General features: G+C 40.7%; 1 long non-coding RNA gene across 1 annotated transcript; it reads left to right on the top strand.

Moving 5' to 3' along the window:
- Window positions 1-2,180: 2,180 nt before the first annotated feature.
- Window positions 2,181-4,229, top strand: LOC115919449. Its single transcript, XR_004061858.1, has 3 exons — window positions 2,181-2,414; window positions 3,457-3,747; window positions 3,998-4,229. It is a non-coding gene; the product is annotated as an uncharacterized LOC115919449 (long non-coding RNA).
- Window positions 4,230-11,111: the final 6,882 nt, after the last annotated feature.

Below are 11,111 nucleotides of genomic sequence, written 5' to 3'. Positions count from 1 at the left end.
AGTGAATGGTAGATATATGGTAGCTCTATGGGGGCTGTGTGGTGCCCGGCCCCCCCACTCAGGGGTCGGAATGACCGCATGCGTGTTGCCAAAATGTCCGGTAAAGGGGTACTTTTCGTGCGACAAAGTCCGGCCCGAGAATTGTAAAAAAAAAGGGGTGTATTTGACTTTTCACCCAGAGATTTCTTTAAAAAGGGGGTGTTTTTTCTTTTTTTCTCTCATCTCTTTGGACTCCTGAGAAATTATTCCGAATTTAGGGGGGTACATTGAGCATTTTTCCTGATTTAGGGGGGTCTCCAAGGCAGGAAAAGCCCGCGAAAAGCCCGCGAAAGGGGGTTCGAAAATGTTGGCAGTCCTCAGATAGGGGGTGCTTTCAAAAAGAGGGAACGAGCATATGCGTACCCTAAATAACACTGAGTGGGGGGGGGGGGCCGGGGTATGGTGTATGGTATTTCTACGGTATGATATATGGTAGAGTATATTATATGGTATTTCCGTTGAATGGTATATCCCTGTGGTGTAAGATATTTTAGCAGTAGCTCTATGGTGGATGATGACTTTATGATATATTTCTAGTGGTTAGTGACTCCATGGTGGCTCTAGTGTGGCACTTTTTACATAAAAAGGGCCCCTTTACTTTAAAAAGTGCCCCTATTATTTTTTTTAAAGTGCCCCTTTTCCTTCGGTAAGTTCCGGTTTTCCTTAGTAATAAGTGTCCATTTTCCATTCTCATAAGTGCCCTTTTTCCATCTCTAGTAAGTGCCCCATTTCAGATACGAGAAGTGCCCCTTTTCACTTTTGATAAGTGCCCCATTCACCTCTGATAATTTCCCTATTCAAATCTGAGAGGGGACTTTCCCCTTTTAATAACTACCCCTTGTTTAACTCGGATAAGCGCACCTTATATTTTCACATGTGCCCCCTTTCCTTTCTAACAAGTGCCCCCATTTAAAAGAGAGCCCCTTCCCTTTATCATAAATGCCCCTTTTCATCTATGAAAACATTTACTTTTCATTCTTAAGTCCCTCTTCATTCTCATAGTCCCGTTCCATCTCTAGTAAATGACCCTATTCAATTCTGAGAGGTACTCGTTTTATTTTGACAAGTGTCCCTTTTCCTCCTGATAAGTGCTCTTTTCATCTTCAATAACTGCCCCTTTTATTTTGCCCCATTTAAAAGAGAGCCCCTTCCCTTTATCATAAATGCCCCTTCCCTTCCTAATAAATGCTCTTTTTCCTTCTTTTAAGTGCCCCATCCCCTTCCCATAATTACCCCCCTTTCATCTCTCATAAGTGCCCCGTTTATCTTGACATGTGCCTCTTTTCTTTTTAATAATAGCCTGCACTTCCCCCTTCTCTTAAATCCCCCCTTCCCCTCGTATTAAATGCCCCTATTAAAAAACTGATCATAAGTGCCCCTTTTCTTTTCACCTCAGATAATTACCCTTTAACAATGATACGTGCCCCATTTTCACCTTCTGATAATTACCCGTTGTAATTTGACATGTGCTCCTTTTTTTCTAATAAGTGTCACCCTTTTCGATAAGTGTCCCTTTTCCTCTCATCACGTGCCCCTAATTTCCAGCTACTAAGAGCAATATCACCCAAAGCACACTCGCATTTCTAGATGTTATAATTATGGTACTTATCAAAGGTCTTTTCAGTCTTCTGTTATGATAGTGTAATAAACCCATCAGGATTGGGTTTTTCTTCTTTATAATTGATGTAATTTTTCGCACTGCGACTAGCTCACAAATCTTATTTATAAAGATAAAGAAAATATTGAAATCATCCCTGATAATGTAATCACAATATAGGGGATATATAGGCCTACAAATGTTTTTTTTTTAAATATATATTTTCGCTTTGAGATTTCCCTTTGTAGGTGCCCTATTTATTTTCTCCAGAAAGTGCCCTTTTTGTTGGTGCCCCCCCCGGGCCCCCCCCCCCCACTTTGGAAGTCGCTCCACTGCCTCTGTTTGCACTCAATTAGTCTCAATCAATTAAAGAAATCATTAAATAAAAAATTCTAAACCAAATTGTAACAAGTAATGTATATCAGCAGAAAGTAGATAACAAGGGCTGTTTGCTGCCACCTTGTGTCCAAGATTTGAATAACTCTTCTAGCCGTTGGTCTCCAATTTCTACTCACTGAAAATGCTTCGCAAAACTACAAAACATGTGAGGAAGAGGAAGGTGTTCAAAGGAGATCAATACCAGATATTACAGAAGAGTAACATGAATGCTGGAGAGGTGCCAGAAGAACTAACAGCTAATTCAGAGATCGAGGAAGCTTTCCCTGAATAAGTGTTTGGACAGCCCTATTTTTGGCCCTGGTCCCACATGTGAAGATCCGCGTCATTAGTGGCCCACAACTTGCAGCTGCTTTGCAAAAGGCTCACGTGTGTCTGGGAGGTATGTACTTAATATCAAACAATATTTTTAGTTTGCAAACTGTTACTTTGAGATTGTATTGCATGCTCAAGGGGTGAATGGCTCAAAAAGCCAAATCAAATGATTAAGAATAGAGTAAAGGAGGGGGTAATCGACCATCACCAATTTTCGGCCGATCCGTTGGATGCATGGTAAAATCCCTTTAAAATCCATCGCATAACAGCATATCATATATCCCACACATACCATACCATGCCAGAGTCACTGAAGAACCACATTTGCAATGGAAAATATATCCTAAAATATCACATTTTAGCGATGTAATCGGCGGTCCCACTCCCCGAATCTGAAAAATTAAGTATCTTACGCGTGTAAGAAATATGGGTACCATGAAATGAGCTTTATTTCAAGTATTTTTCAGATTTAGAGTACGATTTTGTGTCAGTCGCAAGCTCAAAAGTATCTCTTCGCATGTATTTAATCAATGCAGCCGGATACCGCAGCGCACACACGATATCTCTGTCCAATTCAGATTCCAATTTCTGATCACCGCAGAGGTAGTTTTCGGCACGGGAAGCTCCGGCTTGGGATACCTGCTCCGGCCGCTAGTGCTATAGATCAGTGGGGAAACGCATGGCGCGCTTGCTTGCTTCCTATTGACTTTGTACATGCGGCCGAAAACTGCCTCGCTAGGCCGAAAACTACCTCCAAAACAGTGAAAATGGAAATGAATGTTGTCATGGCAATTCATGATTTTTTTTCTGGGATTCTTTCTTTGTTTAAATAATAATAGTATTTGCTTGATGATTTGAACAAGAAATGATAATAAATAGAAAGTAAAGAGTCCAAAAAATAGGATTTTGTCTTAAGTGGCCGAAAAACCCCTCCTTTACTCTATGGTGAATCGAAGTGGGGGCATCGGAATTGTCGTGAAATCTGTGAAAATGTGTATTTGTGTAATATACTACATGTATGTCATAACTAGCACTTTGTTATTATTTGGGGATTGTGCTTTTCAAAATATTTTCCCTGTTCCATAAAGTGTTTTGGATATCTTTTACAGGGCATCTCATTCCTCTGGATAATTTGTCAAAGAGGAATGGGTTGAACTGCGCCATGGTCCTTGGTTGCTTCATTTGCCAGAAGGAGAAGGACATTCTCTTCATCAGAAAATGAATGCGAAGGACGTGGAAAGTCTGCAGAAATAAACCGCAGAGCTACTCTGGCAGCAACGGAGGTTGGTTTGGCACGGGATAGCTTGTGCAACTTGCTGACCATCTTCTGAACAGCCCCACTAGTCGAAGCCCCTAGCTACAACAGGCACATAGCCACTTTATCTTCCTTATCCCAAGAGGTTAGTCACCAGCCTTGTGTTTTCTTCATTACATTATCTTAGCTGTACGTACATTTAATCCAAACATATTTTATTTCTTAGTTATGGTCGATAGACAGTATAATACATGTACATCAATATCCCTTCTTGTCAAATCAAGGGATGAAAATTAATCAAATCTAAATATTTGTAATAGGGTCTAATAAGTAAGGGGCCTGAGGGAACTTGAAATTTACCTGTTATTTATTACAAACTCTTTTTTTTTCTGCAGACCAGTAAGGATCAGAAGAAGAAGGTGGCAGCATGCCTACGTCAAAGGGCCATGGACAAGGATCTGACCATCAGGGAAAATGATCATGTGGACGTGGCAGTGCCCTACGATGGAACATGGCATAGACGAGGTTACACATCGAATCATGGGGTGGGGGTAGTGATACCGATCGATACAGGGGAGATTGTTTTACACAGAGGGTCTATCAAAATCATGTAAACAGTTTGAGTATAGAAGAGGGACCTTCATCGCCTTCAGAGACTCCAAAAATGAGCAGCAAGGCTTGTCTTTTCTGCTCCTCTTCGAACTCACATACAACCTCTTTGACTTGAACTTCATTGTACATGTTTATACAATGTTTTAGAACATTTCTGTGCTGCAACTCAGTGCCTTAGTTTTTATTGTACGTGTTTATATATTTTTAACTTGCCTTTCATTTTAGTCATGTTTACATACACACTATATATGACATTTTAGATATTTAGAGGAACTAGGGTGATATATATGTGGGTATTTATTACACCTTAGTAGAATAAGTCCAAGTAATATGTGTTGCAATTATGAACTTGCCTTTCATTTGAGTTTTTATTGTACATGTTTATACAATGTTTTAGAACAATCCTGTGCTGCAACTCAGTGCCTTAGTTTTTATTGTACATGTTTATATATTTTTATCTTGCCTTTCATTTTAGTCATGTTTACGTACACACATATGACATTTTAGTTGTTTCTTTTTAACTTGCCGATTATTTAGAGGAACTAGGGTGATATATATTATGTGGGTATTTATTACATCTTAGTAGAATAAGTCCAAGTAATATGTGTTGCAATTACGAACTTGCCTTTCATTTTAGTTTGTAGTGTACATGTTTATGTGATATATTTTTTACTTGCCTTTTATTTTAGTTTTTAGCATATGTACATGCATACAACTTTTGATATAAACCAAATACATCCTGCCACTTTCATTCAATTCATTTTTTTAATAAGCATCATGTGTGTATTGTAAGTTAACATTTAAGTTTAGATTTCTAAAAAATTCAATATATTATAGTCACCATTCTGTGTACTATAGAACGCACTACAGCCACCATTCTGCTAACCATAGATCAAGATCCAAACTACCATTCTGAATATACCATTTCAAAATGCTACAATTAAGCGTAACATTTTGTTGCATATTTTGATTGGTAGTAAATGGTAGATGAATGGTGGCTCTATGGTAGATGAATGGTGGCTCTATGGTAGATGAATGGTGGCTCTATGGTAGATGAATGGTGGCTCTATGGTAGATGAATGGTGGCTCTATGGTAGATAAATGGTGGCTCTATGGTAGATGAATGGTGACTCTATGGTAGATGAATGGTGGCTCTATGGTAGATGAATGGTGGCTCTATGGTAGATGAGTGGTGGCTCTATGGTAGATGAATGGTGGCTCTATGGTAGATGAATGGTGGCTCTATGGTAGATGAGTGGTGACTCTATGGTAGATGAATGGTGGCTCTATGGTAGATGAGTGGTGACTCTATGGTAGATGAATGGTGGCTCTATGGTAGATGAATGGTGGCTCTATGGTAGATGAATGGTGGCTCTATGGTAGATGAATGGTGGCTCCATGGTAGATGAATGGTGGCTCTATGGTAGATGAATGGTGGCTCTGTGGTAGATGAATGGTGGTTCTATGGTAGATGAATGGTGGCTCTATGGTAGATGAATGATGGCTCTATGGTAGATGAATGATGACTCTATGGTGGCTCTATGGTATATGAATGGTGGCTCTATGGTAGAATATGTAGGTGTGGCCTAATTTGAATAAATGAATAAATTTGTCCCAATTATTTTAATTAGTTCTATGGTAAATGAATGGTAGATCTATGGTAGATTTGCTATGGTGTTTGTATGGTAATCTATGGTAGATTTGCTATGGTGTTTGTATGGTGTACCATAGAGATAAACATTTTTAGACATTGGTATATACTCCTTTAATTTGATTACATTATCAGGGATGATTTTAATATTTGTTTCTCTTTATACATCGTATAAAATATTGCTTAAGCATCATACCTTGCAAGTTGGGTGTGATAGTCGGAAAAATCATTTGCGAGCGAGGAAAACAAATTAAGATTTTTGAGGTCGCAGTGCGAAAAATTACATCTTATAAGAGGAAAAAACCAATCCTCATGGGGTTATAAGCACATTTTCAACAACAGACTGAAAAGACATTTGATAAGTAACATAATTATAACATCTATAAATGCGAGCGAGCATAGCGAGCGAGCTTTGGGGGATATTGCACGTTATTGATGAGAGGAAAAGATGACACTTATCGAAGGGATAATACACTTATTAGAAAAGAAAAGGAGCACGTGTCAAGGTACAAAGGGTAATTATCAGAGGTGAAAATGGGGCTCTCATCAGAAATGAAAAAGGCACTTATGAGAATGGAAAATAGGCATTTGTCGATGGAAAAGAGGCAACCATCAGATTTTAATACGGTGCATTTATGAAAAAATGGATAGGTTCCTTATAAGAAAGGAAAAGGGCACATATCATTGTTAAAAGGGTTATTATCAGAGGTAAAAAAAAGGGGCACTTGTCGCATCTGAAAAGGGGCACTGATCATATATGAAAAGAGGCAGTTATGAGAATGAAAAAGGGGCACTAATAATAATAAAGGGAAATGTGCATTTGTTGAAAGAAAAGGGGAACCGATCAGATTTTAAAAGGGGCATTTATTGGAGGTGAAAGGGGGCTTTTATGAAAAGGGGAAGAGGCACTTATAAGAAGGGAAAAGAGCATTTATTAGGAAGAAAAGGGGCACGTGTCAAATTAAATGGAGCTGTTATTAGAAATGAAAAGAGCACTTATCTGGAGGAAAAGGGGCATTAATTTGTCAAAACAAAAGTATATATCATACTTAAAAAGGGGCACCATATGAAAAAGAAAAGGGACTATTTTCATAGGTCAAAGGGGGCATTTATGAGAAGGGGAAGGGCTCTTTTTTAAGTGGGGGAACTTTTCATAAGGAAAAGGGGCACCTAATATTAGAAAGGAAAGGGGCACATGTGAAAATATAAGGTGCGCTTATACGAATTAAAAAGGTGTAGTTATTAAAAGGGGAAAGGGCATTTCTTACAAAGGAAAATGGGTACTTGTCAAGGTAAAAGGGGCACCTCTAAGATTTTAATAGGGCAATTATCAGAGGTGAAGGGGGCGCTTAACAAAAGTGAAAAGGGGCGCTTCTCGTACCCGAAAAGGGGCACTTACTAGAGAATAAAAAGGGCACTTATGAGAATGGAAAATGGACACTTACTGCAAAGGAAACTGGGAACTTGTCAGGGAAAAAAGGTACGTGTCAAAATTAAAGGGGCACATATCAGAGGTGAAAAGGGGAAGAGGCACTTTTAAAAATGAAGAGGGGCACTTAGCAAAGTAATAGGGGCACTTTTTATGTAAAAAGGGGTGCTTCTTACAAAGTTAAAGGGGCACTTTTCCTATGTAAAAAGGGGCACTTTTGGGGTACTCGAAAAAGTGGGAGGGCACTGTGCCCCCTGCCCCCCCCCCCCCCCCGGGCGCGCCGCCTCTGGGTACAGAAATCTGTTCACATGAATCATTAACATCGCGAGGCGAGGCGTGTACCATGGGTAAAACTGGCATGATTAATTTTGATACACAAAAATCAATTTGATTTTGTTTGCGATATTCAAACAAAATACTTGCTATCAAATTTATTATCCCATGTGTCTTCTATGCCTAAAAATCGATTATTGAATCAGTACATTATGGTCCAACTGTCGTTCAATGACCGGACAATCCTATGCATCTGTTTTACGAGTTCGTTTACAAAAATGATAACTGGGTGCAAAATAGTACAATAAAGTATGATTGCTTCTATACCAACTGGAGGAAGAGTTTAATAGTTGTATAAAAGTCAAAAATATTTGAACAAATCATGTCAAGTACATTATATTCTCTTGTGAGCAGGGGCAGCGATTTCTTTTCGTGACCAAGGGGACGAAATACGAGGGACTGGGGAGCAGTGGCGTAATGAGCTTTAACCTCTTTTTTCTGGGGGGGGGGGGAGGGGGCAAGGGGGCGGAACCCCCAAGCTCAGGGATTTTAGGAAAAACCATGCCATTTCAGCAACATTTGTAAATCACTACTATCGAATTAAGAAATAAACCACATTTGAATTTTATTAGGGGACAACTGCCCCCAAGCCCCCATCCATAGACGCCGGAAGTGGGGGGGGGGGGGGGGGGGGGGGGGGGGGGGCAGTTGCCCCCCAACCAAAAAAGTGGGGGGGGGGGGGCAAAACGCATTTTTGCCCCCCAATGCGCCCCCCCCTCAAAAAAAAAAGCAGTAAAGGAGTAAAGATGGTTTGAATTTTTGACCCAAAAGAACATAACAATAATAAAAACCTGACTTTAATAAATGACGTATAAAATTTCATTCAAAGAAAAGGAAAGTTGACAGGAATTAAAATTCCTAAACATTGCTATCTCATTGGAGGTTTTTATAATAGCGATACGCGCATATCGTGGACATATTGTGAGAGAATGGGAAAGCGTGTCTGTTTTTTGTTATAGGGGTGAGGAGCTCATGAGACCCTGAACGCTGGCGTACTAATTGGGGGGGGGGGGTATTTTTATTCGATACCAGTGATTCACAAATGTTGCTGAAATGACATGATTTTCCGGTATTTTTCTGAATTTTTGTGTAAGTCATACCTTTTTATGCGTTGTTGGTGGAAAATTAGAAATTCCCAAATTTACAGTAGGGCGAAAAATATGCTTATTTAGAAGCCTTTATGTCAGGGTCTGCAGAACGGCCGGGCTCGGGGGCTTGAGCCCCCCTCACTTTTTGAAAAAGTTTGTTTCAGAGAAAAAGAAAGAAAGAGAGAGAGAAAAAAATAAGTGACCTGCCAATGTCACAAATGAGGTATCAAAATATGCTCATCTGACCGTAATTAAATGCCGAAAACCCCAGAGCTTACGGGGGCTCCGCCCTCGGACCAGGGGCGTCGCTAGACCTTTTTCAGTGGGGGGGGGGGGGGGGGGGGGGGGGGGGGGGGTGTAGAGGCCAACGATTACCGACAAAACTAGCCATCAATTACCGACAAAATTAAATGTCCCAATATCTACAAATTTAAACCTATAAACCCAGGGCCGAAGGCTAAATTGTTTTTCCTATGGACTATTTTTAGTATATACTTGCCTATGCGCAAATGGTCATTTTCCTCGCGACATAAATATACGAATTATTTTGTCAACTTAGTCAGCATCATAGCTTTATATTTTAATGCAGGCGGGTAGCTAGGATCTTATTTTAGGGAGGGGCAGTAGTAGGCAAGCGAAGCGCGCTCATTAGGGGGTGTGGGTGATAGGCCTCTCGCGCGAAGCGCGGAAGCTTAGACGTTTCCCTAAATTATTAGGAAAAGGCAGTCGATTCGGTGTACTGTTCTCGACTGTTAATCCTTGTCTGAATTCAGTTTCTCCCACTCCCACTCCCAATCAGTTCCCCCGCGCGAAGCGCGGAGGTTTTGGCGTTTCATTAAATTATTAGAGAAAGTAGACGATTCGTTCTACCGTTTTCGACTCTTAATAAGCCCTATTTGTCTGAATTCAGTTCCCGCCCCCCCCCCACTCCGAGAACGGACGGACCCCACGCGTGTTTCCAAAATGTCCTTTTCGTAACAAAAGAAAAAAGGTCGACCCGTATTGACTTTACACACCGGACTTTTGCTGAAAGGGGGAGGGGGGGGGGGGGGTGCTGAAAAAGGCTCTTATAACAACAAAAAAAGGTCGACCCGTATTGACTTTACACACCGGTCTTTTGCTGAAAAGGGGGGAGGGGTCGCTTGAAACACACATATGCGTACCCTAAATAACACTAAGTGGGGGGGGGGGGGGGGATGCGCATTTTTTTTTTACACAACTGTTTAGCCATTTTCGCGAAAAAATTCCAAGAAGTGCTCTGGTGAAAGAGTCTAGGTCGTCAGCGCACTGTGTGCAAGCACGTACACCCAGGGAAGGGAAGATGATAGAAAGGGGGAAAACAAGGATAGTGGAGAGGATATGGAGAAGGAAAAACAAGGAAATACGTAAGGAAAGAGAAGAGGATAAGTCAAAGAAAGAACATAGAAATACATAATTGAAGAGCTAAGAGGATCATAGATCTAGACTAAGGAAAAACAGGGAAATACATAAAGAAGGAGAAAGGGAATCTATCATATTAAAACAAAGAACTAGATGCATGACGAAGGAGAAAAGGATAGATTGAAGGAGATACAAAGAAATACATAAAACAAAAGAGAAGAGGTTAGAATAAAAGAGAACAAAAGAAATACATAACGAATGAGAACTGGGGGATAGATTGAAGGGAATTAAAACAAAGTAAATTAACGAAGGAGAAAAAGGATAGATTGAAGGAGAACGCAAAAATACATAATGAAAGAGAAGAGAGGATAGATATAACCCGAAACAAATAACGAGTATGTACACAAGTCATGTACAACTCCAGCAATCCAACAACACTGCTAAGGGTAATGCTAGACTCTGTCTCTAGTCGTTTGTACAGTATATTTGACTGAAGTGGCTAAACAGTTGTGTAAAAAAAATATGCGCGGGCGGGATTCAGTTTCCCCCTTTAGCGCGAAGCGCGGAAGCTTTGACGTTTCCTTAAATTATTAGAGAAAGCAACGATTCGTTCTACCGTTTTCGACTCTTATTAAAGGGGCATGTTCCCCGTATTCAAGAGAGCCTTCAAAATACGTACCCGCTGGTGGACGGTGCTAGCTGCCAATTGACACCAACAGAATACGGCTCTTTCGCAGATGGCATGTTCCGAATACCCGCCCAATGCCGATTATCGCATACGTGTGCCGAAGTAATACCAATCGCAGTTCGGCTCTAAGATTCGGCTGATGTTTCCGCCCACTTTCGTGACGTCACGATCGGCAGCGATCAGCTGGCTTGGCGAAGGCAGGCCAGGCCGCGCGTACTTTGATTGACAGCTGTATGCAAATTAGAAGTCGATCTTCGGAACCAAGATGGCGATGACTATAGAGCAGCGATAACTACACTGGCGGGAACGTGCCCCTTTAAGCCCTATT

Source organism: Strongylocentrotus purpuratus, unplaced genomic scaffold, assembly GCF_000002235.5.
Source record: "Strongylocentrotus purpuratus isolate Spur 01 unplaced genomic scaffold, Spur_5.0 spur5_scaffold_6, whole genome shotgun sequence".
Lineage (NCBI taxonomy): Eukaryota > Metazoa > Echinodermata > Echinoidea > Camarodonta > Strongylocentrotidae > Strongylocentrotus > Strongylocentrotus purpuratus.
This window is presented reverse-complemented; position numbering and strand designations above follow the sequence as displayed.